Source organism: Pelodiscus sinensis, chromosome 1 (genome assembly GCF_052426305.1).
Source record: "Pelodiscus sinensis isolate ZL-2025 chromosome 1, ASM5242630v1, whole genome shotgun sequence".
Taxonomy (NCBI): Eukaryota; Metazoa; Chordata; order Testudines; family Trionychidae; genus Pelodiscus; species Pelodiscus sinensis.
In genome coordinates this window covers 85,126,418-85,152,450 of record NC_143052.1, presented here as the reverse complement: position 1 = coordinate 85,152,450, position 26,033 = coordinate 85,126,418, and the positions used below count along the sequence as shown (strand labels likewise).

Here is a 26,033-nt window from a genome sequence, read left to right as displayed (position 1 = left end):
GATACCATTAAAAAAATGAACACATATGAAAAGGACAAATCGCATTTCAGAACAGGAGGGGGATACAGGGGGGGGGAAGGAAGGAAGGTAAGTGTCTGTGAATTAATTATATTAGAGGTGGGGAGAGTGGGATGTCTGTGAGCTAATGGTATTAGAGGTGATAATTGGGGAAGCTATCTTGGTAATGGGTAAGATAGTTAGAGTCTTTGTTCATTCCTTCTCGGAGAGTGTAGAATTTTAACATGAATGACAGTTCAGAGGATTCCCTTTCAAGTGCAGATGTAAAAGGTCTTTGTAGCAGAATGCAGGTGGTTAAGTCATTGAGAGAGTGTCCTTTCTGGTTAAAATGGCAAGAAACTGTTTTTCTTTGTGATCTTGTCTGATATCTGTTTTGTGGGCATTAATCCTTTGGCGAAGTGTCTGAGATGTTTGTCCAATGTACATAGCAGACTGACACTTTCGGCACACGATAGCATAAATTATATTTCTGGATGCGCAGGAATATGTGTTCTTGATCTTATAACTCACTTGGTTAGGTCCAATAATGGTATCAGCAGAATGAATATGTGGACAAAGCTGGCAACGGGGTTTGTTGCAAGGGAAGGTACCAGGGTTGGTATTAGTGTGGTATGTCCTGTGGTTGTTGGTAAGAATAATCTTGAGGTTAGGCGGTTGTCTATAGGAGACTATGGGTCTGTCTCCCAGAGCCTCTTGGAGTTTTGTATCCTGTTCCAGTATAGGCTGTAGTTTGTTGATAATGTGTTGGACAGGTTTAAGTTGGGGGTTGTAGGTGATGACAAGTGGTGTTCTATTGTTGGTTTTCTTGGGTCTGTCTTGAAGTAGATGGTTTCTAGGTATTCGTCTGGCTCTTTCAATTTGCTTTTTTATTTCTCCGGGTGGGTAGTTGAGATTTATAAATGCTTGGTAGAGATCCTGAAGCTTCTGGTCTCTGTCAGTGGGATTAGAGCAGATGCGGTTGTATCGAGGGGCTTGGCTATAGACGATGGATCGTATGGTGTGTTCTGGATGGGAGCTGGAAACATGTAGGTAACTGTATGAGTCGGTGGGTTTTCTGTAGAGAGTGGTGTCTAATTTTCCATTGTTGATTTGTACTGTGGTGTCCAGGCAGTGGATCTCTCGTGTAGAATGGTCCAGGCCGAGGTTGATGGTGGGGTATAGGTTGTTGAAATCTCTGTGGAATATCTCCAGTGTTTCTTGGCCATGCGTCCAGATCATAAAGATGTCATCGATGTACCGTAGGTAGAGAAGGGGTGAAAGTGGACGGGAGTTGAGGAAATGTTGTTCTAGGTCAGCCATAAAGATGTTAGCATACTGTGGGGCCATGCATGTACCCATGGCTGTGCCGCTGATCTGGAGGTATAAGTTGTTCTCAAACTGGAAATAATTGTGGGTGAGACAAAGTTACATAGGTCTGCTATCAGGTTGGCAGTGTTGTCCTCTGGGATAGTGTTTTTAATTGCTTGTAATCCGTATTCATGTGGGATGTTGGTATATAGAGCTTCTACATCCATGGTGGCAAGGATGGTGTTGTTGGGGAGGTTATCGATGTTTTGTAGTTTCCTTAGGAAGTCAGTAGTGTCTCGGAGATAGCTGGGGGTGTTGGTTGCGAAGGGTTTGAGAAGAGTGTCTACATAGCCGGATAGACCAGTAGTGAGCGTGCCAATACCAGAGATGATGGGACGTCCGGGGTGCCCAGGTTTATGGATCTTGGGAAACAGATAGAACAATCCTGGTCGGGGGTCAGAAGGTGTTTCTGTGTGGATTTGTTCCCGAGTAGCTGTGGGGAGGCTTTTAAGGAGACAGTGTAGTTTCTTTTGGTATTCCAAGGTGGGATCAGAAGGGAGAAGTTTGTAAAATGTGGTATTCGAGAGTTGTCTGGTTGCCTCCTGGTTATAGTCGGCCTTATTCACAATGACCACAGCACCCCCTTTGTCAGCTGGTTTGATTATAATGTCCAGGTTGTTTTTGAGACTCTGGATGGCATGGTGTTCAGCGCGGCTAAGATTGTGAGTCGCTTGTTGTCGTTTGCGAATAATGTCAGTCTGTGGGTTGTTGCGGAAACTTTGTATATAGAAATCCAAATTGTAATTCCGACCATCAGGGGGAGTCGATATAGAATTATTTTTCCTTTGGTGTTGATAGGGGGGAACTGGTAGGTCAGATTGATGTTCATTGGTGGTTTGGAAATATTCTCGGAGGCGGAGGCGGCGAAAAAAAGCCTCAAGGTCACCACAAAATAAAATTTGACACTCTCCAAGAAGGAATGAACAAAGACTCTAACTATCTTACTCATTACCAAGATAGCTTCCCCAATTATCACCTCTAATACCATTAGCTCACAGACATCTAACTCTCCCCACCTCTAATATAATTAATTCACAGACACTTACCTTCCTTCCTTCCCCCCCTGCATCCCCCTCCTGTTCTGAAATGCGATTTGTCCTTTTCATATGTGTTCATTTTTTAAATTATATCCTTTGGTATATATGGTTGTGACTATTTTCTTCCACTATTTGATCTGAGGAAGTGGGTCTAGCCCACGAAAGCTCATCACCTAATAAACCATCTTGTTAGTCTTTAAAGTGCTACATAGTCCTGTATTTTGCTTCAGCTACACCAGACTAACACGGCTACATTTCTATTACTGGACTAGAATTAAGTTCAGGTCTTTAGACCACAGCGAGCCTCCTGCACCCACCGCTTGGAATCACGTGCGGGTCTCATTGCCTCTCCCCGGCCAGCCGCCTTAGATCGCAACCACAAGGGCAAATGGCTTTTCCAGGCGCCAGGCGCCCTGCCCCAACCCCAGCCTCACACTCTCTCTGGGGCTTCTGCCCCTCTCCACGCTGCCCGGCGTGTCTCTTCTAGGCCCGGGCCCCGCAGCGCCCTTGGCTGCTTGGCTGCGCTGTTTCGCCAGCCAGGGCGCGGGAGGCCCTGGATGAGTCTCCAGCCACGGGCGAGCACCTTGACTCCCTCGGGACACTATCCTGACACTGGCGCAGCTGCTGCTGCTGCTGCTGCCCCTGTGGCCTTACGGCCCGTTAAACCTCAGCCAGGTTGGCAGGGGCGGCTGGGTGCAGTCACGGCCCGCACGCATAGGGGCTGTGTGTACGGAGCCCTTTGCGGCAAGAGGGGCGCCTCAGGCTAAGACCTCGCCTTGGTCCTAACTTTCTTGGAGTCTGGGTTTTGGGGTGCCAGGGTTTGCTCGCGATCTTATTTGTCTTCATCTTTTTCCCATTCCTCAATTGCATAGTTGGGGAGGGAGGGAGTCTTTTGAGGGGATCCATGGGGATTTTCTCCCGCAGGCGTCGGCGTGGGAGGGGATAATGGGGACCCAACTCAAGAGAGCGACAAGAAGCAGTTCAAGTGACTTTGCCTTTGGAACTGAGCATGTGCTCAGGGAAGCGTGGAAGAGGGTTTTTTAAATGAGAATTTGAGAAGCAGCTTGAGTCAGCAGTCAGGTCACAAACACCTGCTGCCTGACTTTCTAAAAAAGGGACAGAGAAATGGAGACCAATTACTTCGGGAGCTGTGAGTGTAAAGTTGAAGGACACTTGTTACCCAGGATACTCAGTCAGCAGTAGAGTAGTTATAATATACGTGTGGCAGTCTCCATCACAGTGACATTAAATCAGGAACTATATTTAACTTACCAATTTGTGTCCAGTCAGATGTACAGCAAACATCACATGTAAATTGTTTTAATAGATATAAGGAAAGGCTCTGCCTGATTGCGATAATGAAGACAAAGATCTGTTTGGATAAAGGGAGCCCAAGCCAGTTTTCTAAACATGGGTGGCTAAAGGATGGGTCAATTCATATTTAGGCACCTAAATAAAATAAAGTGACTTGAAGCTCCCATTGAAACACCCCTGAAAACCAGACCACTAATTTAAGCCTTTAATCCTTGTAGTTTCAAAGAGGTAGCCAAGTTAGTCTGTAACTTGATGAAAGGCGTGAGTTGCGCCCACGAAAGCTCATGATACCATCTACATGTTTTTTAATCTTTAGGGTGCTGCTAGACTATTCCTTGTTTTTAAATTTATCCTTGGTCTTTCTACTTATACAATGCCATGTAAATTTTCAGCACTGTCTGCAAAACTTTTAGCCTTGAGTGATTGCTATCCAGTGCAATGTACACCCGTAGTGCTAAACAATTCACCTAATAGCAATGTTTCAGTATTGCTAAACTTGGATCACACTGCAAAGTAAAAGTTTTAGAAGTAATTGCAAATGGTTGTTAAGTTATTTAAGAAAGATGCTGATGCACTGTGCAACACCAAAAGGTGTGGGTGGGTGTGTGCCTCTTTGCAAGCAAATAGTTCAAATACATTGAAAACCGCAATGCATTTATAAAACGCATGTATTATTTGGGTTTTAGCAAAGTAAGTACATTTTCTTTTTATTTACCATAGTGTGTATTGACAGGTGCTATTTGTTGGTGGGAAGAAGGTTAGGATTTTACTTGGAAGATAACAGGTACTGTGTTAAATAATAAATAATGCTTTATTTCTGCTGTTTTGTATCGTTCCCCCGATCTCGAGGGAACAGAAGCTGGCGTTTCAAGTTCTCAGCAGTATTTGCTCCCTCTAGTGGTGCTCAGATCTGCTCCCCTTCGTAGTTAGTGAACTTAAGAATTCAAAACGATCTGAAATTCAGACAAAAAGGCTATTGGTTTATTTTATTGTGAAAAAGAAAAGAGGGGAAAATCTTAGACTCAAATGTATATTGAGATTAGAGCAAATTAATCCTCCTCCTCCCCAAAGCCTGGTGCTTTGTTCAATTCTGGCGAAGAAAATAGCTGAACCATCACTAACTTCCACACTCACATTCTGTGCGCTTAATCAACCCACGCACAGCAAACATTTTGTTAACGCTTTGCATCTGGAAATCAGCGGGGGAAATACTTACAAAAAAACCTTCCTTTACAAAGGATTTTGCAGTTTCACTCTGCAACATAGATCTATAGAGCATGAAGGGGGTTCATTTCTTTTCGAGATGCATGATTGTGAAAAATAACCTTTCGAAAATTAAGTCTTTGTCATTTGCATTTGACAGAGGCTGGTTAGTACCAGCGCTAAAACAGAAGCACATTACATGCCTGATCTTTTTTCCACGTGCAATTAATGAGAAATTTGTAAGCACAGGAAGGACCAGTTTTAGGCTGCCTTGCCTATCCTGCCACCCGCTTTGAACCCAGCAAAAGCACTTGCCGAAGAATAACACAGCTATTGGCTGCACGTTATCAGCGCCATAGAGTGCACAGCGAAGCCATCATGGCTGTACACTGTATATGCCCCATAAGGAAATGAAACCTGAGCCCTCTCCTTCTGGAGCCGAGAGAGAGGAACTGGCAGGCAGGAAGCAGGGAGGTCAACTATAGGCTCCTACTCTGATGAATTTAACTGGGTCAACTTTCTTTGGACTGATATTCCACTTGACAAGGCATAGAACTAGAGCAGATCAGCAGTCCAAATTTGAAGGGAGGGTTTGGGGTGTGGTAGATAGTAGATTACACATTGATGTATGAAGTCATAAATCCAGTGTTTTTAGGCAGCCAATGATTTTTTTAATGTCCAGCAAAGTTATGCCTTTATCTCCCAGGCTTGTCTTTTGAAAGTGTTGTGAAGGTGTCCTCTGAGGGTGAGGACTGATAGATCTGATAGCCCTGGTATACACTAGAATTTTATTTTGAGATAACACCCCCCCCCCAGTCAAATTTATAAGCAAAGCATCCACGCCTGTTATTAGAAGTAATGGGCCCTACCAGCCTTCTGCCTGCAGTCCTGACTATGGCTCCACATTTTTCTGCCTTTTCTCTGTGGCCACGACTGTTTCCCACAGGATCCCCTCATACCTTCCTCTCCACTGTGGTCCCCAGAATCCATTTGCTCCTTTCTGCCCCTCCCAAAGACCAAAGAAGCTCTGTCCCCATCAGGGCCCCAGCATAGAGTGACAGCTCCTCTAGTCCCAGCACCACAGCAGGCTCCGAGGGAAGGGTTTCCCTCTCCATCCCTGTACTTCTGTGGGAGACCAGTGTTGAGGATGTGGGGGCTTCTGCCCCATCTTCCCAGAACTTCTGCCAGTGTGTGGAGCTGGGCACAGGGCTTCCTCTGCTGCCCTGAGCCTTCTGCCAGGAATGGGGGGAGGACACTGAGGGCTTCCCCCATCCCACAGCTCTTTGTGGCCAGGGGTCTTGGCTTTCACCACCCAGTGGTGGATTTTTTGGGGGGCCTTCCAGTTGGCTGGGGCCCTTGTGACTGGGCCCTGTTGGCTCAAGGGCTAATCTGCCACTGGTTATTGGGCTGTTTAGAGGACTAGATGAAGCCCTTCACATGTTGTAATAGGCATATGTGGGGCCCATGAATCTTGAAAGGAGTGTTGTGGAGGGCAGATATCGATCATTGTACCAGTGGAGATATGTCTGCAAATTTTGCATCTGTTGTTCTGGCGGGATCTGGTACTGCTTTGAGTTGCTAGGTCCTGGTCTGCGGGGAGTTTGCTTCTGATGATTAGGTTGGAGAGGTTGGGTGGTTGCTGAAAGGCCAGAAGTGGGGGTTCAGGAAAGATTTCTTTCAGGTTGGATGGGTCTCTATTGATAGGAGTGTAGTAAGTTGGTGATACCCTGCAGGGGTTACAGTGTGGGGTGGTAGATGACAATGAGGGGCATGAGAATGAAGGGGAGGTTATTTTTGTGTTGAGGCAGGTTCTTTCAGGGTATTTGGGTTACCCCTTCCAAATCACTTTGAATGGTACCTAGTATTAACTATGTATGCTACCCTTGTATTTAGCTGTGACACTTGAGTGCATTTCCCAGACCTGAAGAAGAGCTGAAGGTTTCTCTCACACCAACAGAAATTGGTCCAATCAGAGATATAGCCTCACATATCTGGTCTCTCTAATATCCTAAGACTGACATGTCTACAGCAATACTGCATTCAAACATTCCAGACATATTTGTTTCTGAGCTGAGAGCACACAGGAGCAGTTTCAGCCCAATGGTTCCTTCCATGTAAAAGTTAAATATGACTGCAAATGAGCATGCGGTGTCAACCAGAACTTTAGTATCACGTGATCAGGAGCTGAGACAGTATATGTGCAGTTAAGTGCTTCCCAAAGCAATGTGCATTAATGAGAGAACCTGATTCTTGCTATTCCTAAATTAGGGGCAGGCTAATGAGGTCTTTTCAAAGCCTTCAAAAAGATGAAGAGTGAGCATTGTATTTAGAAGCATGAAAACATACTTAGAATCTGAATTCACATTATTGTGTATAAGCAGAGAAGTGGAACAACAGCAGCTAAGGCATGCAGAATATAAATTTGCTAAGCCCTGGTGATTACAAGAATATCATTGACAATAAAAACAAATTACAAAGAGGGGTCAGTGGTCCCTAAGAGGGTGTATGTGTGTGTGGTAAAACAACCAAAACATAGTCAGGGATTTTATTATCTTTTAATTCTTGCTGATGGTTAGTAAGTGATGCTACCATTCTTGTAATGTCCATCTATTTTTTTAAAACCACAATTTGTTTGCAATGCAGGGAAGTGCAGATGCTTTGGAAATAACCTGTGTGTCATGTATCACACACTAGCAAACTTTTAGAGAGGTGATAAGAGAGACAGCTATTCTGTATAGCCCCAAATTGCCTACAGTGGAACAGTCTATGTAGGAGATAAGGAATTATAGGAGGCTGTCCTTGTGGAGTTTTCTATGGACTGCCCACTTATAGAAAACAGGGTTCTCATCCCTATGACTCTCAGGGGATCAGCCCGAGATAAGGGCTATAAGGGAGAAATCAACACATTTGCATAAAAACTTGTCTAGATAAGCAAGGCTATACATTTAATTTTTAAATCAATTGGATTTCTAACAGTCTTAAGTTAAAGTGAAGTTAAGCCTGGTTTTAATGGAAATACATGTTCACACAGCCATTTGCAACTCCATCCCCCAGCTTTAAACATTCCCCTTTTTGGAGGGGAACCCCAAACATATGTATCACAAGGTGATCTCAGCCCATCACCACAAGGTACTTACTTAGAAAGGTCCTTTGGATGCCCAGAAATTCTAATTTCTGCCTTTTCTTGAGCTGGGCTACAGAGGGGACTGTAAATATATGGAAAAAGTGAGCCCAGCAAAAAAAAAAAAAAAGAAAAAAATCTTTGGGCCAACAAAAGTCCAGATCTTTTTGCGGGCTCCCCCTTTGCAAGGAGACCTGGGCTGCAGCCACTGAAGCCAAAAATTATATTGTGTTATTGTTGTCATGTAGGTTTCAGGATATTAGAGAGACAAGGTGGGTGAGGTAATGTCATTTATTGGACACATTTCTGTGGTGAGGGAGACAAAGTTTGGTCCCCATATATGCTCAAAAGTTGAATCTCTCACACTACAGAAGTTAGTTCAGTATAAGAAATTATCTCATCCGCCTTGTGTCTCTAATCTGTGTTTTAACAGTTATTGATGTACAGTAGCTCAATTTATGTAGCTTATTTTGAGTTAAGCCCTACTGTGTAGACGCATCCTATACATGGCTAAGAAGGCCATGTTTATCCCACCGCATGTGATGGCTAACTCCTTACCCCAAGAAATTAACGTTCCATGGTTTCAATGCCAGAGAAGAGTTATATCAATTCTCCCTCCCTTTATTGAGTTTTTCTATGGAAGGGGATGAGGCTCAGTTTTAATGTGTATTCTTAATGTTTCATTACTACAGAGATGACTATATCTAATTACTCTGACAATGAAGAGTCTTTTATAAAGAAAGAAATTTTATTAAATTATAGGTTTGATGCTTCCAAAAGGAATTCAGCTTACAGGAAAAGGAAAAGTCTCGATTTAAAACATTATGTCCAAAAATTGTCCAGACCCAAATCAGTAACTTTTTATAAATATATTTGAAACAAAGGCCTTTCACCAAAAGCCTGCAAGTTATTATTCTATTGAGTATGTCTGGGTAAGACCTGTCTTGAGTTTCCGTTAACTATTGGTTGCATTAATTTATTGTTGTGGTGAGGTAATAGAGAACATTATTAATAATAGATGGGTTCAGTACTTGGAAATGGAAAATAAAAATGGTTCTCTTTGTTAAAAGGGCACATGAACTCTGGGCTTGCTGGATTCATTGTTTTCTGAAATCAATAGCTTCTCTAGCACAACAGGTGTCTAATAGCAGAATTTGGGGATTCATTAAAGTGCACCACTGTCAGGGAAAAAATGTGTAGAAGCAGGAAACTGTAAAAATATCTAATTGTGTCAAACTTCTGTAGCAACTATTTCAGTAACTGTAGCAACCAGAACTATGATAGCTAACTGTTTTGTATAATGATGAGTACTCCCCATCAAATGCAGATAAGCTGTAACGGAGAAGGGAAGTTTCTGTAAAGAGGACAGTGTCAAATAGAAGAGGATTAAAAGCCCTTCTTTATGTAAATATAAATGCTTTGATTACAAACAAATTTTTGTTTTAACATCTAGGTAACTCAGTGGTGGGGATCACAGATACCTTAATTTTTCTGATGAGTAAAAGGGTTCTTTCTCTTCTAAACTGCTGTAAAACAATTTACTTCCTGCATCTGCTCTTCTGGGCTTTAAAAAGTGGTGAGGTCACTTTTTTTGTGTGGCTATGGAGGAGGTTTTCTGCTCTGTAAACTGCCCTAAATACAAACTTAGGCTATGCCTATACTGCACCCGTTTTGCACAAGAAATATGCAAATAGGGTTGCCAGATGGTTTAACAAAAAATACTGAACACTCCCCCCCCCCAAAAAAAAAAACACTGGGGAAAAATTCTATGGGGGGGGGGGAGGGAGAGACCAAAGTTGTTGAGCAAAAAAAAAAAACCAGCATTAAAACAGCATGTCCCTTTCAGAGCATGGTCTTTAGGCTTTTTCCCTGTGGAACCAGGTAAGCAGGGGTCCAGGGGCCAGGGGCTGGGTCGTAGGGTGGCCAGGTGTCTGGACAGTCCTGTATTTTCGCCTCCTGGCAGAGAAAAAAAAACAGAAAATACCGGACATTTTAGGTGTCCGGTATTTTCTGAATATTTTTACCAGACAGGAGCCAAAAATACCAGACTGTCCAGTTCAATACTGGACACCTGGCAACCCTATATGCAAATGAGGCTAAGCGTGGCATATCACCGAGCCTCATTTGCATAATTAATGAGTGCCTGCTTTTTGCGCAAGAGGCTTTTGCACAAAAAGGAGCTGTCTACATGGCTCCTTTTTGCACAAAACTCCCCTATTGAGCAAGAGTTGTTCTTCTGGAAAAAATGCAGAAGAATGGCTCTTGCACAAAAGCCTCTTGTGCAAAATGCAGGTACTCACTAATTATGCAAATGAGGCTCGGTGATATTCTACGCTTAGCCTCTTTTGCATATTTCTTGTCCAAACGGGTGCAGTATAGACATAGCCTTAGGTTAGGGTTTTGGATGGGACAGGTCCGTGCCTGTGCAGCTAGCCCATCCCACCATATGTGCTGCCACAGCCACATTCTTTGTTTTTAGAATAGAGCTTGTGTGGCTGTATGTCCTTGAGCTAGGAATCACACCCCCAGTTTGCAGTATAGATTAACCCTAGGTGTAGCAGGGTTCCTGGAACTTGGCACCAGCAAGGTTGGTCTATGTGCATAGGACTGGAATACTAGCTGCAGTTGTAAACTCTGTGCAGAGAACTCTCTTAACAAAGAGCCAGTTTAGTGGTGTTCTGCACAAGGATGGAAAAGATGAGAGGGAACATTGCAGCTTAATTTTAGAAAGATGTAGTTCACTCATGTTATTACCCAGCACATGGTATATGAAACAAGTTTGCAGCAGTCAGTCTAGCAAAACCCACAGCAAAAAAGAGAATGTGGTTATCATGCAAATAAAGCAGTACCTAGAAAATAAGCAACACAGAGGGACTTACCACCAAGAAAGCTGGATTTCTGGGTGGTGGGGAAGAGACATGCATAAACATGGAAGTAATGAAAGCAAGAACTAGTCTGTGTTCAGAGCTGATGATGGGGGATAAGGATGAGAAAATGAAGTTCTACGTTACAGAATTAGATTTATTTTATTTAAGTTGACAGGGAGCCTCCAATTTAACTGAATTCTGCATGTCTCCACTATGTGCTTTTGGTTGCCAGAGTGCATCCTCACTAACTAACCTTGCATTGACTGACAGAGCAATACACTGTGGGCAGCTATCCCACAATTCCAGGACTGCCTGGAATACTGGGCTAGGCTCCCAATGTCTCATGGGACAAAGGCATTTTTGTGAGTGGTTATGGGTGCATATTATCAGCCTCTCATGGTGCATTTGCCTCTCTCTTCTTCAGTAGCCAACAGTCTTTTTTGTGCCTTATTTCCTAAGCCTATGTTACCTATGCAGATGCTATAGCACACCAAGCATGGATTTCATTCAATTATACAGTGTTTTTGTGAGTATTGCAAACACCTTGCCCATTATTCTCTGGTATTTGCAAAGCCTAAGGAGGATCCTCCACACGAAACAATGTGATACCACACAAACAGGTGTGCTGGAAGCCATGGACTGGAGCAATTCACAGATGCTGGTGACAATTACACATGTTGACACAGTGGAATGCCACTTCTACGCCTGAGAAACAAGCACTGGCTGGTGGAACCGCAGAGTTATGCAGATATGGGATGAAGAGCAGTAGCTGCAGAACTTTTGCATACATAAGGCTACTTTCATGGACCTGTTCAATGGTTAATTGGGAATCAGTTTGTAGTGGGTAAGTATACTGTGCGGGCTGTTGTGATCCAATTAGCCAGACCAATCAATACCATTCTGCTAGGAAGGATAACGACTCTGGGAAATGTACAGGACATAATGGCTGGGTTTGTGATAGGGCTTCCTAACCGTGATTGAGTGATAGATGGAACACATATCCCTATCTGATCATGAGACCTCTTCGCAAAACAGTACCTAAACCACAAGGTCTTCTCATTGGTGTTGTAAGTGCTGGTGGATATCTAGGTGTTGTGGTTGATAAAGGTGCATGACACATGCTTCCTTAGGAATTCTGGTCTGTTCAGAAATCTGCAAGAAGGAACTTTCTTTCCAGAGCAGAAAATTACCATTGGTGATGTTGAAATGCCAATAGTTATCCTTGGAGATAAAGTTTACCCCTTTCTCCCAGGGCTCACAAAGCCCTCTACAGGCAGCTCAGACTACAGCAAGGAGCAGTTCAACCCTCACATGTGCAAGTGCAGAATAGTAGTAGAATGTGTCTTTGAATGTTTAAAGCCTGCTACCACAGTTTTCTTACTAGGTTAGACCTCAGTGAAAGCAATATTTTCATTGTTTTTGCTGCTTACTGTGTGTGCCATAATATCTGTGAAAGCAAGGGGGAAGTTTCTGATGTGGAAGGGGGTTGAGGCAGATACCTGACAGCCAATTTTGAGCAGCCAGATGCCAGGGCAGTAAGAGAAGCACATCAAGGCACATTGTGTCTCCATAAGGCTTTGAAAATGAGTTTCATGAATGACCCATAGTGATGTTACACTTATGTGTGTTGTTTGTTAATAAGCTGTTCCTTCATTGCATGTACTGCCCTGTAAACCACACCCCTGCTAACCACAGAGTGATGAGTAAATAAAGACCCATTTATCCTTACTCCATACATTGTTATTGTGCTCATAAACACTGATGAAAGATAGCAAGGAAGCGTAAAGAAAACCTGGGGCTAAGGAACTGGTACTACAGCTGGGGAGGAGAGAAGGCCAGGACAAGTTGCTCACAGCTGCACTGTGGTAATAGTCAAAATTGTGGGGATGACAGCCTTCTGCTCCTTGTACCCTTCCATAGAGTTGAGTATAGGGGACACGGGAGCTTTTCCTCCCCTCCCCTGCATCCTATGACATCTGGGGGAGGAGGATGTGGAACGTGGTGAGGAGTGCAGAAGCTTCATCATTGGGCGCAGTGGGACTGAAGATCCAGCTACCTATTCTGAACCTAAAGGAGATGCCTCAACATGTCTCTTTGCTCACTCATAAGATGCATCATCTCATCTTGCATGTTATGTTCATGTTCTGCATGAGCTCCTGTCTTCTTGTCTCTCCAACAGAGCAAGTCTCCAGGCATTGACCTGAGTCTTGTCAGTGTCAGAGTAATGAATGAGCTCACTGAATATGTCCTCCCAAGTCTTTTTTTCCACCTTCTGATCTGGGACAGTCTCTGTCCTGGTGTGGAGGATGCACCCACAGAAAATATTTCAGCTTCTAGAATACAAAACACAAGGGTTGGACTGACAGTGCTTACTTTGTTGTAGGTTCAAGGTTAACTCTTGTTTTGAAAGAAACACTTTACTTCAATGCATACATTGCTTGAGTGCAAGGTTAAATCTTGTCTTAAAAGAAGTGCTTAACTGGGGGGTGTTGCAGCAATTGGTTTGCAGAGAGGCATGCTAAGCCCACAAAGAAGGAGAGGGAGGTATTTTGCTGCAGCTTTTCAGACATCTGGGATTAATGGTTTCAACTAATAGTCCCTCCCACTTTTCCATGGCAACCAGGATGGTGCTGGAGAACGGGCATCAGCACCAAGCTCCACACAAAGAGGGTTTGTTAATCAGTTTGCTCATGAAAAAGAAGCAGCACCAGTTGGGTAGTAGTGGAGTAGGATTGGAACAGGAAGTGTATCCTCCCGCCTCTTTCTTAACATGCTGGCAATGGTCCAGGTGATCCCTTCCAAGCACAAATATGGCACATCCAGGGAAATTTTTTTGGGTGGGGGATCAACAAACAGGATTATTTAGTGAATTGCTTGTGGCTTGGCTTGAAGGCCAGCACTTATGCAACATCCCACATTTCACCTAGGTAACCATATGCAATATGACTCTTCTGAGGGTAATGGAGGTGGAAAGGGAGTGGATTCTGTAAGCATCTGGGTGCAGACTTGGTGTTTATGCTGTAATGCTGTGTGCCACAGTGATGCCAAAACACTTAATATGGGAGCGGCATGGGAAAGGTCCTGCCACAATGGATGCACTAAGGCAGCTCTTTCCGGAAGCCTTCTGCAAAGGATTGCAGAGTTCTTCCATGACAGCTTCCTAGAGATCTCCATGGAGGATTACTGGGCCATCTCCAGACACATAAATAGTTTTTTTTAGGGCACAACCTGTCTGTAGCTGGACTCGCCATCCCATTTGTGGGCCTCAGATTAAACCATAAAAATAACAGCGTTTGACCCCTGCTGTGTGATTACTCACCAGAGGTGCTTTCCCCACCATCAAAGTCTGACAACATAGGTCCTGGGAGAGGAGTGGCTCCAGAGTTAGGAAATGGTTCCATCTATCAGGGTGAATGGATCTTCCATTTTCCTGCCACAATTCTCCTCATCAATAATGACCTTCTTGTTGTTTCCTGAGGCTGCCCGAGACTCCTAGGAGGTAGCCACGTAGAGTTTTTGGCTATTGCAAAGGTTACCTGCTAGAATCGCATGCAGCTCTCCATAAAACTGGCATGTCTATGGCTCAGAACCTGAGTGACTGTTTGCTTCCCTTGTCTTCTGGTACACTCTCTAAGGGTATGTCTACACTACAAAGTTAATTCGAACTAACAGCCATTAGTTTGAATTAACTTTCATAGCGTCTATACATGCAAACCGCTAGTTCAAACTTAATTCGAACTAGGTAAACCTCATTTGATGAGGACTAATGCCTAGTTCAAATTAAGTAGTTCGAATTAAGGGCTGTGTAGCCACTTAATTTGAACTAGTTGGAGGCTAGCCCACCCCTGCTGGCCCTGGTGGCCACTCTGGGCACCACCAGGGAAACTCTTCTGCCTCCCTCCCGGCCCCAGAGCCCTTACAGGGCCACGGTCTGGCTACAGTGCTCGTGCAGGTTGCAAGCCTGCCAGCACCCAGCCAGCAGACCCTGCACCTAGCACGGGATGAGCCAGCCACCTGCTGCCACCCAGCCCTCCACTTCTTCCCAGGACCAGGCTGGTGGCTCACAGGAGCCTGCCCAGGGCCGCAAGAGATGGGCACCCACCTGCTCTAGTGTGGATATTGTGGACCTCATCGAGGTTTGGGGGGAGGCCTCCAATGTCCACGACCTCCACACTAGGCACAGGAACGCGGCTGTCTAGGGCAGGATAGCTGCCAGCCTGGCCACCAAAGGCCACATGCGAACCCAGGAGCAGGTTTGCATGAAAATCAAGTTGGTCCAGTGAGACCCCCGACCCTGAGCCCTGAGCTTAGAACATAAGAACATAAGAACGGCCGTACTGGGTCAGACCAAAGGTCCATCTAGCCCAGTAGCCTGTCTGCTGACAGCGACCAACACCAGGTACCCTGGAGGGGATGGACCGAAGACAATGACCAAGCGATTTGTCTCGTGCCATCCATCTCCAGCCTTCCACAAACAGAGTCCAGGGACACCATTCCTATCCCCTGGCTAATAGCACTCCATGGACCCAACCTCCATGAATTTATCTAACTTCTCTTTAAACTCTGTTATAGTTCTAGCCTTCACAGCCTCCTGTGGCAAGGAGTTCCACAGCTTGACTATGTGCTGTGTGAAGAAGAACTTTTGCTTATTAGTTTTAAACCTGCTGTCCATTCATTTCATTTGGTGTCCTCTAGTCCTTCTATTATGGGAACTAATGAAGAACTTTTCTTTATTCACCCTCTCCACACCACTGATGCTTTTATAGACCTCTGTCATATCCCCCCTCAGTCTCCTCTTTTCTAAACTGAAAAGTCCCAGTCTCTTTAGCCTCTCTTCATATGGGACCTGTTCCAAACCCCTAATTATTTTAGTTGCCCTTTTTTGAACCCTTTCCAAGGCCAAAATATCTTTTTTGAGGTGAGGAGACCACATCTGTACACAGTACTGAAGATATGGCGTACCTTAGTTTTATACTTCCCCTCCTCCTTCTTCCCCTGGCTTCCCCCTTCCAGCTCCCTCCTCCCAGGTTTCCCCCTCCCCTCTCCCACCCTCTCTCTTCCCCTCTCCCACCTCCTTTTCCTGGTCTCCCCAGAGGCTAATCCCCCTCCCCAGTTTTGTTAAATAAAGAGAGTTTCTATTTTTGAACACACGTGTCCTTTATTTTTTACATCAGGAAGGGGGGCTAGGGAGGGGTAAGTGGAAGGAGGTGAGGGAGGAATGGGGCATGGCCCCCAATGGGGAGGACTGGGGGGGGGGGCTCTGCAGGCTCCTCAGGGTGGAAGCTCTCCTGCAGGGCCTTCTGGATCCTGACAGCCCTCCGATTGACCCCCCCCCCCCCGAATGGCAGCCTGCGGCAAGTGCAGCCGAGATGATGGCCGAGTGCTGTGATGTGCCAAGTGTGGGCACTCAGGGCACTCTAAGTCAGGACTGCTTTGCTGTCCCTCATTGAGGTAGACAAGCAAGCGGGGAACCCTGAGAACTGGCTGTCCGGGGTGGGGGTCGGGTCCCTTTAAGCACAGCCCTCGGCTAGCCTGAGGGTATGTCTACACTACCCCCCTAGTTCGAACTAGGGGGGTAATGTATGCATACCGAACTTGCTAATGAAGCCCGGGATTTGACTTTCCCGGGCTTCATTAGCATAAAGCCGGCGCCGCCATTTTTAAAAGCCGGCTAGTGGAACGAGGTGTACAGATAGTTCGGATTAGGAAGCCTAATCCGAACTATCTAGTCCGTGCCGCGTGTAGCCGCGCGGCACGGGGTTCGCACTAGCCGGCTTTTAAAAATGGCGGCGCCGGGTTTATGCTAATGAAGCCCGGGAAATTCAAATCCCGGGCTTCATTAGCAAGTTCGGTATGCATACATTAACCCCCTAGTTCGAACTAGGGGGGTAGTGTAGACATACCCTGAGACATCAGCTCCACGCTCTAAGTCCGACCCTGATGCCCTGCCGGCACTAGTTCCGGCCAGCCTTATCTTCGGTTCGGGTCCACTCAATGTGGACATGCTATTTCGAATTAGTAAAACGCTAATTTGAATTAGTTTTTAGGTCTAGATACACTAATTAGAATTAGCTTAGTTCAAATTAGTGCTGTAGTGTAGACATACCCTAAGCTCCTTCATCTTCACATAGTACTGAGATGTGTCAGTGGTGTAGCCCCTCTTTCCCAGGCGCTGTGCAATTTGGGCATAGATGTCAGCATTTATTCTGCTGGTTGGGAGTTCTGCCTGCACAGACTCTTCTCCTCACACAGCAATAAGATCCTATGTCTCCTGTATGCTCCACGCTGGAGCGTGTTTGTTGCCCTGGGCATCCATGATCAGCTGTGCTGGTGAGAGCTCCATGCTGATCAAACAGGAAATGAGAATTCAGGAGTTCTCGGGGATTTCCCTGCACACCTGGCTGAAGTGCAATGCAGCTGAAAATGCTCACCAGAGCAGTCACAGCAGAGCAGCACCTCCAGTGCTGTGTTTACACTACCCCTAAATGTGAGAGGGTTGATCAAGCACTATGCTTCTTGTGGTGGAGTACAGGAGTCAATTAAAGAAACCCTTTAGGTTGGCAGAAGGGGATTGGCAGCATGGACACATACATTAATAATTGGAGCTCATGAGGTATATATAGAGCTAACTTTGTAGTGTAGACCAGTTGGGGAAGTTAAATTGGAAGGAGCAAAATGTAAAGTTTTGTCTACACTGCAGGGTTTTTGCACAAGAATCCTTTTGCAGAAGAGTTCTTATGCAAAAACTTCTTGCACAAAAGCACGTCCAGACCTCAAAGCACATCGCAAAAGTGATGTGCTTTTGTGCAAGAGAGTGTCCACACTGCATGGACACTCTTGTGCAAGAAAGCTCTGATGGCCATTCACAGAATGGCCATCAGAGCACCTGTGTTTTTTCTGATAGGGGTTTCTTGCGCAAAAACCCCTCCAGAGCATCCACACCTGCCTATTTGCGCAAGAGCTGTAGTGCAAAAAGGAGCTATTCCTCACGGGAAGAGGAATAACTCTACCGGCAAAAGCCCTCTGTTCTGTCAGTTTTCTTGCATGAAAATGTGCTTGAGGTGTGGATGCTCCACCGCTTTTTTGTGCAAAAATAACTGTTTTTGTGCAAAAACCTTGCAATGTAGACATAGCCTCAGTGTATACACCTCTGCAGTTAGGTAGATGTAAGCTGGCTTATATCTACCTATCTCTGTAGTGTAGACCAGACCAAATAAAAACTGTTAACATGTCATTACATTTAAATGTCCCTGGCAGACAACATTAACAGTCCCCTGCCTTTACCTACCATAACCTGTAAGAAAAAAAAACCCCTTTCTAGCAATGATCCAATTAAATGCTTGACCCAAAAAGAAGCAAAGTGCATTTTGTGATGTTTGCTGCATTACTAACTCTTGAAGATATTTCCTCAGATCTCCTCATTCACCTTTGTTGAGAGAGTCACTAAACATAAATTTTCCACATTTAAACAATGGGTGAAATTCAGTATAAATGAAAAGAATAGAATGCATCTTTGCCTCTTTTACAGGAAGTGTTTCTTCAGCAAGATATAGTGGAACTTGATCACACATCTTTATTTTTTAAAAGTGAAAAACCCAAAAGAAAAGTATTTTGCTAGAAATTGGCTAAATTATAGCATTCTCCTGCCAAGTTCCAGTTTTTACTGTTCAGCCCCTGGCAGCTTCTTTTTTAGAGTACAGGAAGCAGCTGTACAGCTAATATTAAGTGCTGAATTACTGTCTAAGTACAAGACAAATAAGACTGTGTTGGAAGGTAGAAATCACTTAGTAAATTCCTCTTTAGATAGGGTGCCCATATTTCCCTAAGCTCAATACAGGACATCTGGTAACGTTACTCATATTCAGGCGAGTTTAATGGCAACCAATCAGAACGATGCAGTAAAAAAGTTCAAATTAACATCAAGTTGACTGAGACTCCATTAAAAAGAAATACTGCATAGTTGGAATCTTTTTATTTACCTTCTTATCCTTAGGACTTTAGAGTTTCACACAGGGAGGGGTGACACACACTCCCATACACCTCTCTCACATGGGAGGTACCTGACCAACTGTCCTGATCTACCCTTCCTGGGCCCTTGGGATGGACCTGTTTTTAAGAAAAAATCAGACACGGGCAGGAGGGCTTAAATATGGGACTGCCCCTTTAAAAAGAGGATATTTGCTCATCCTATCTTTGGAAAGAAGAAACATGAGGCTACAGAGTTATTCAGATTGCTAACATTTTTGATGTTTTAATTGTGTTGGTGTCTTACTTCAGCAATACAAATATTAATGATTAAATTAGCTGCAATTATATATCATCAGCCCTCAAAATCTGTCTAACTCTGTGAAACAAAACTCTGTGGCTGCGTCTAGACAGGCAAGTTTTTCCACAAAAGCAGCTGCTTTTTCGGAAAAACTTGCCAGCTATCTACACTGGCTGCTTGAATTTCCACAAGAACACTGATGATCTCATGTAAGATTGTCGGTGTTCTTGTGGAAATGCTATGCTGCTCCCGTTCGAGCAAAAGCCCTCTTGCACAAATGCTTTTGCGCAAGAGGGCCAGTGTAGACAACGAGGTATTGTTTTGTGCAAAAAAGCCCCGATCGTGAAAATGGCGATAGGGGCTTTCTTGTGCAAAACTGTGTCTAGATTGGCACGGACGCTTTTCCGCAAAACGTGCTTTTGCGGAAAAGCATCCGTGCCAATCTAGATGCTCTTTTCTGCAAATGCTTTTAACGGAAAAACTTTTCCGTTAAAAGCATTTGTGGAAAATCATGCCAGTCTAGACTTAGCCTGTAAGTATTTTCCACTGGTCGTTTTTTAAAAGCTCTCTTTATATCAGAAACATTTACTGCATTACTCACTTCATGTGTAGTCTTTAAAATTCACGGCATTGTTCAAATTGAGGAGTCAGAAAGAGAGACCATCATGATGAGAAATCAATAAAAAATCTGGCACATGGTTAAAAATAAAATTCATACCAATACTTGTACAACATTTCTCAAATCAAACCCATTTATTACTAAAATTTATCCATAATCAGCAGGAAGAAAGAGTGCTAGGTAATAGACAGAAAGTAATAGGATTTTTTTGATGTAAGTACCACATTTACTTTCTTGTCAGCATTGCTTTAGCACCACCTATTTGTGATAATACAAACACACTTTTAAAACTATAATCCTGTACTTTGCAAAATAGCAATATTTCATAATTATGTTTGAGGACTTATGTCATAGCTGGATGTCACCATTTTATGTGACCACAGGAATTCTTTGAAGGAAATTAAAAGTCTAAGCTTCTGAGAAGAATAAGTGTACAGTGATACTTAAAGAATCCTATTTCATTTGACAAGGATCTCAATATTAAAAATATCCCAGTTAAATGCTTTGAGGAATCATTAAAAACCTGGCCAAAATGTGCTTTATAATTATATGGGGTTTTTCAGATAAAGTATATCTGCCTGAGGATAAGGCTGTTATCGTCCAAAATGTGAAAGAACTTTAGCTTCAGCTGCTGCTTCAAAATCATTCCACAAAGATTTAAGATATTCTTTTTTGGGGGGGGGGGGGAGGGGAAGATAATGATTCCTTTAAACTAGCTTCTTGTTTATCAAATTCTACTGCAGCTGAGGTAATCAGGAATCCCCTTTTTGATTTATCACTATGGCCATTACTCACCTATTTTTTATGTCTTTAATCAAAATAAGGAATTGCTCAAATAAAGAATGGCAAATATTACCCCACAAAACCTTCTGACTATGATTTATAATTCTAAGGACTAGTCTACACTAGAAGTGGAACATTAGCACAGCTGTACCACTGTAGTGTGTCTGGTGAAGAAGAGTGCCCCTGTTAGCATAATAAATCCATGTTTGCATGAGATCTTAGCTGTGTTAAGGGAGACACTCTCCTATTAACATAGGATTGTTTACACCTGCACTTAAGTCATTGTAATTTATGTTGCTGGGGTGTGTGTGTGTGTGGCTTATTCTCAGCCCTAAGCAATATAAATTATGCTGAAATAAACGATAGAGTATATCTGGCCTAAGTTTGCCTTCTGGTTTTCCACTTTGAAGATGGTTCATGCCTTTGAACTGCACTTGTATGAGCTATCAAACCCTTATTTCTGTAAGGACTATACTCAGTTAAGATTTTAAACCATAGATGCTGCCATTTTCAAAAGCAGATATGGAAAAGTCCTTTCCCATCTTTGTTTTTGCCCACATGTGATGGGGTGTGCATTTCCGCACTGGAGAAGGGGAAGTGAAAACTCTGTGGGCAGAGGAAGTCCCGCCCTTCCAACCAGACTGGGCATGTGCCAAGTGCTAGGGCAGTATAAAAGGCAAGGAAGTAGCTCAGTCTGGGATGGTCAGCAAAGCAGCAGGATCTCCAGTCAGAGTGTGTGACCTGTAGCAGCTAGTGAGTCAGACAGCAAGAACCAGAGTCCCAGGAGACAGTCACGATGCAGCCCTCATGGAGTCCTAGGGAGAAGCTGCTGCTGAAGAATTGGAAGACCCAGCTGCTATGTGGGATGTTGACCCAACAGAAGTGGTAGGAAGTGACCCAGGGAGGGTGTAGGAGCGGCCTCTCCCATGCAGGTATACTTGGTGGCTGTGTCTAGCCTGGCATGATTTTGCACAAATGCTTTTAACTGAAACATTTTTCTGTTAAAAGCATTTGTTCAAAAGAGTGTCTAGATGGGCATGGATGCTTTTGTGCAAAAAGTGCTTTGCGCAAAAGCATCTGTAGCTAGTCTAGATGTGATTTTGCACAAGAAAGCCCTGATGGCCCCGATGCGCAAAATGGCATTCTTATGCAAAAAATTCCTTCCCTGTCTACACTGGCCCTCTTGCCCAAGTATTCTTGCCAGTCTAGACGCAGCCGGTGTGTTTTGGCAGGAATCCCTGCCGAGGGAGTGGCAGACCATTCTGTTGCTCAGAGGGCCCTGGGTTGAGACCTGGTGGGGCAGAGGAGGTTCAGGTCCCCCTTCTAGAGCACTTGCCCCAGTCCTACTGGCTCTGGCTGTTAGGGCCTACTGTTCTGTGATGGAATGTTTATTGATTCTGTGTGTTGCCTGGAGACAAGAGCTCTTCACTGACTCTGGCCACTAGACCTGCTTGTCCTGTGATAAGGGCTACTTATGGACTTTACTTACTAGAGTATACTACCCTGAGCTAAGGGGAGGAGGTTCTGATAGAGCTTGCCAACTGGTCAAAGAGGGTATGTCTACACTACAAAGTTAGTTCGAACTAACGGACGTTAGTTCGAACTAACTTTAATAGGTGCTACACTAGCGCTCCGCTAGTTCGAATTTGAATCGAACTAGCGGAGCGCTTAGTTCGAACTAGGTAAACCTCATTTTACGAGGATTAAGCCTAGTTTGAACTAGCTAGTTCGAATTAAGGGGTGTGTAGACCCTTAATTCGAACTAGTGGGAGGCTAGCCCTCCCCAGGTTTCCCTGGTGGCCACTCTGGCCAACATCAGGGGAACTCTATGCCCCCCTCCCGGCCCCGGACCCCTTAAAGGGGCACGGGCTGGCTACAGTGCCCGTGCCAGGTGCAAGCCTGCCAGCACCCAGCCAGCAGACCCTACACCTGGCACGGCACAGAGCCACCCACCCGATGTCCCCCAGCCCACCCCCTCTTCCCGGGACCAGGCTGGCGGCTCCCGGGAGCTTGCCCTGGACCGCAAGAGGCGGGCACCTTCCTGGGCTAGTGCGGACATCGTGGACCTTGTCCACGATCTCCGCACTAGGCACAGGAAAGTGGCCGTCTAGGGCAGGAGAGCTGCCAGCCTGGCCACCCAGGAGCAGGTGTGCATGAAAATCAAGGGGGTCCACTGAGACCCGAGCCCTGAGCTTACAATGGCCGTCCTGGGTCAGACCAAAGGTCCATCTAGCCCAGTAGCCTGTCTGCCAACAGTGGCCAACCCTAGGGACCCTGGAGGGGATGGACCGAAGACAGTGACCAAGCCATGTCGTCTCGTGCCATCCCTCTCCAGCCTTCCACAAACCTTGGGCAGGGACACCACTCCTACCCCCTGGCTAAGACTACTCCATGGACCCAACCTCCATGACTTGATATCACTTCCCTTTAAACTCTGTTCTAGTTGTAGCCTTCACAGCCTCCTGCAGCAAGGAGTTCCGCAGGTTAATTATTTGCTTTGTGAAGAAGAACAACTTTCTCTTACTAGTTTGAAGCCTGCTACCCATTCCTTTCCTTTGGTGTCCTCTAGTCCTTCTTTATGGGAACTCAGGAAGAACTTTTCTGAATGCACCCTCTCCACCCAACCCCTGCTTTTAGAGACCTCTATCCTGTCCCCCCTCCGTCTCCTCTTTTCTAAGCTGAACAGTCCCAGTCTCTGTAGCCTTTCTTCATCTGGGACCTGTTCCCAACCCCTGATCATGTTAGTTGCCCTCCCTTCTCCCAGCCTTTCTCTTCCCCTCTCCCACCTCCTTTTCCCAGTCTCCCCCCAGTTTTGTTCAATAAAGACAGAGTCAATGTTGGAAGAAACGTTATCTTTATTTTGTACATCAATAAGAAGGGGGGCTAGGGAAGGGTAAGTGGAAGGAGGTGAGGGAGGAATGGGGTACGAGCCCCCGATGGGGAGGACTGGGCTGGCTCTGCGGGCTTCTGGGGGTGGAAGCTCTCCTGCAGCCCCCCAATTACCCCCTCTCCCCAGATGGCAGCCTGCGGCAAGTGCAGCTGGGCTGATGGCCGAGTGGTGTGATGTGCCCAGTGTGGGTACTCCGGGCACTCCAAGCCAGAACTTCTTTGCAAGCGGGGCACCTCTTAGAACTGTGTGTCCGGGGTGGGGGTCGGGACCCTTTAAGCGCAGCCCTTGGCTAGCCTGAGACAGCATCTCCACGCTCTAAGTCCTCCTCTTATGCCCTGCCGGCACTGCTTCCGGCCATCCTTAAGCCCTGTTCAGAGTCCACTCAATGTGGACATGCTAGTTTGAATTAGCAAAACGCTAATTCGAACTAGTTTTTAGTTCTAGACGTGTTAGTTCGAATTAACTAATTCGAACTAAGTTAGTTCGAACTAGCGCTGTAGTGTAGACGTACCCAGACTGACTAGGTGGCATCTATACTTCTGTGTCTGACCCACAAGGGACAGGGTGTGCATATGCCATGCCATGACAATGTTATATTTGGAGGATCCTCCTCAGGATCTTCTGGAATGTACAATTTTCCATCTGCATGCTGTATTTTCTCCCTTTTGCATAAAAAGCTTATCACAATCTTAAATTTGTGGGGTTTTTTTGTATTCTCTCAATTTTCAGTAAGAATTAAATTAGTGTCAATTTTTGCCTTTTAGCTTGTGCCGAAGAGGAGAGTTTTATTTATTTCATTATTATATGCATATTGTTGCTTTAGATTGCATATGTTTTTCCTTGTAGCTGTAATACAAGCCCATATGGGATCTAATAAAGCTGATTGATTGAAAGCCTTGCTTTCTTTAGGAAAACTTGAGACATGAGAAATTGTTTATTAGTGTAAATGGGATAGCCTAATAAAGGACAGGAAGTAGAACATAGAGGGCTTAATCCCAAACTCATTTAAGTTGGTGAAAAGACTCCTATTAACTTCACTGGCCATAGGATCAGGCCCAAGCTGTTCTCTAATTATTGGGAAATGGGAACAATTTTTATGGTCATTCAATGTGGTTTACATTGTGCAAGGTTTGAAAAAGGTTTTTATTTAGGAAAGTATTTGCTTTAATAATTTTCAATTTCCCTCCCTTTCTTCCACCCTCTCCCTTTTTTCTTTTTTCTTTTCCATTTAGTGCAATAAAACAGTGACTTGTAGTTTTTTTTCCCCCCAACACTTTCATTTTTTCTCCTTTTGCTCCTCTGTAGTGGCAAAGTTAGGATTTTGTTAAAGAGCTTTCGTCTGTAACTAAATCACACTTACAATTGTGAATCATATTTTTGAATAATTTTTAAAGTATACAGTTTTTCCAAAAAACTATTTTCACATAGCTATTCCAACTCATATGGGGGCCTATCCCACTGCAGTTGGAGAGGAGAACTCCCTTTGTTGTCAGCAGTAGGAGAAGGGGGTGCAGTCAACATCCTCTTCATAAGAGCTAGGGAGGCCAGTTTTGCTGCAAACCTGCTCTATTCATTTCACAGCTCCTGACCCCCTACAATAGCAGTACAAAGAATCAAGCTGGCTATGCTATATGTGCTTTATCCCAGGGCTGAATGAGCTAGCACTGTATTGTATTTATATCTTGAAGGAGCAAGCTGAAAGGATAGTGTGAGATACACTAGAACTGGAAGGGACCTTGAGAAATCAAATCCTGTCCCCTGCCCTCATGATGATCCCTGATAGATGTCTGTCTAACCTGCTCTTAAAACACCATGGCTACGTCTACACTGGCACCCTTTTCCGGAAATGCTTAAAACGGAACAGTTTTCTGTTATAAGTATTTCTGGAAAAAGCGCATCTACATTGGCAGGATGCTTTTCCGGAAAAGCACTTTTTTCCAGAAAAGCATCAGTGGCCAATTTTTTTCTGGAAAAAAGCCCCGATCATCATTTTCGCAAGCGGGGCTTTTTGCGGAAAAGACTACTGTGCTGTCTGCATTGGCCCTTTTCCGGAATAGTTTTTCCAGAAAAGGACTCTTGCCCAAACGGGAGCAGCATATTTTTTTCTGGAAAAAACACTGACAATTTTACAGTAGATCGTCATTGCTTTTCCGGAAAAGCAAGCGGCCGCTGTAGACTGCTGGCATGTTATTCCGGAAAAGCATCTGCTTTTCCGGAATAAGTGGCCCAGTGTAGACACAGCCATGAGAGGGGCTTCTACTAGTTGCCCGGGTATTGAAATAGTAGACACTATATGACACTGTTACTTTAACTGCAGTTCAAGAGTTGTTGTTGTGGGCTAGTTAACATCAGTGACTCTGATCTTTCCCTTGATGTGGTATAGAATCCATACTTTCTTGCTTAAAGCACTTACGTCTCCATCTTGTATGGATGTGAAGTTAAAATTCAAAATGCAAACCAAGTGACGTGATGTGTGCCCCTCTCTGCAGGACACAATAGCTCTGTGTCGAGCTAGCCAGAAATTGGGACCCCCTTTCTGTAGAGCATTCGGAAAAGAAAAATAACAAA

General features: G+C 44.6%; 1 pseudogene; it reads right to left on the bottom strand.

The window, feature by feature from the left end:
* Positions 1–18,478, bottom strand: part of LOC149525594 (uncharacterized) — a 37,559-nt pseudogene extending 19,081 nt beyond the window's left edge.
* Positions 18,479–26,033: the final 7,555 nt, after the last annotated feature.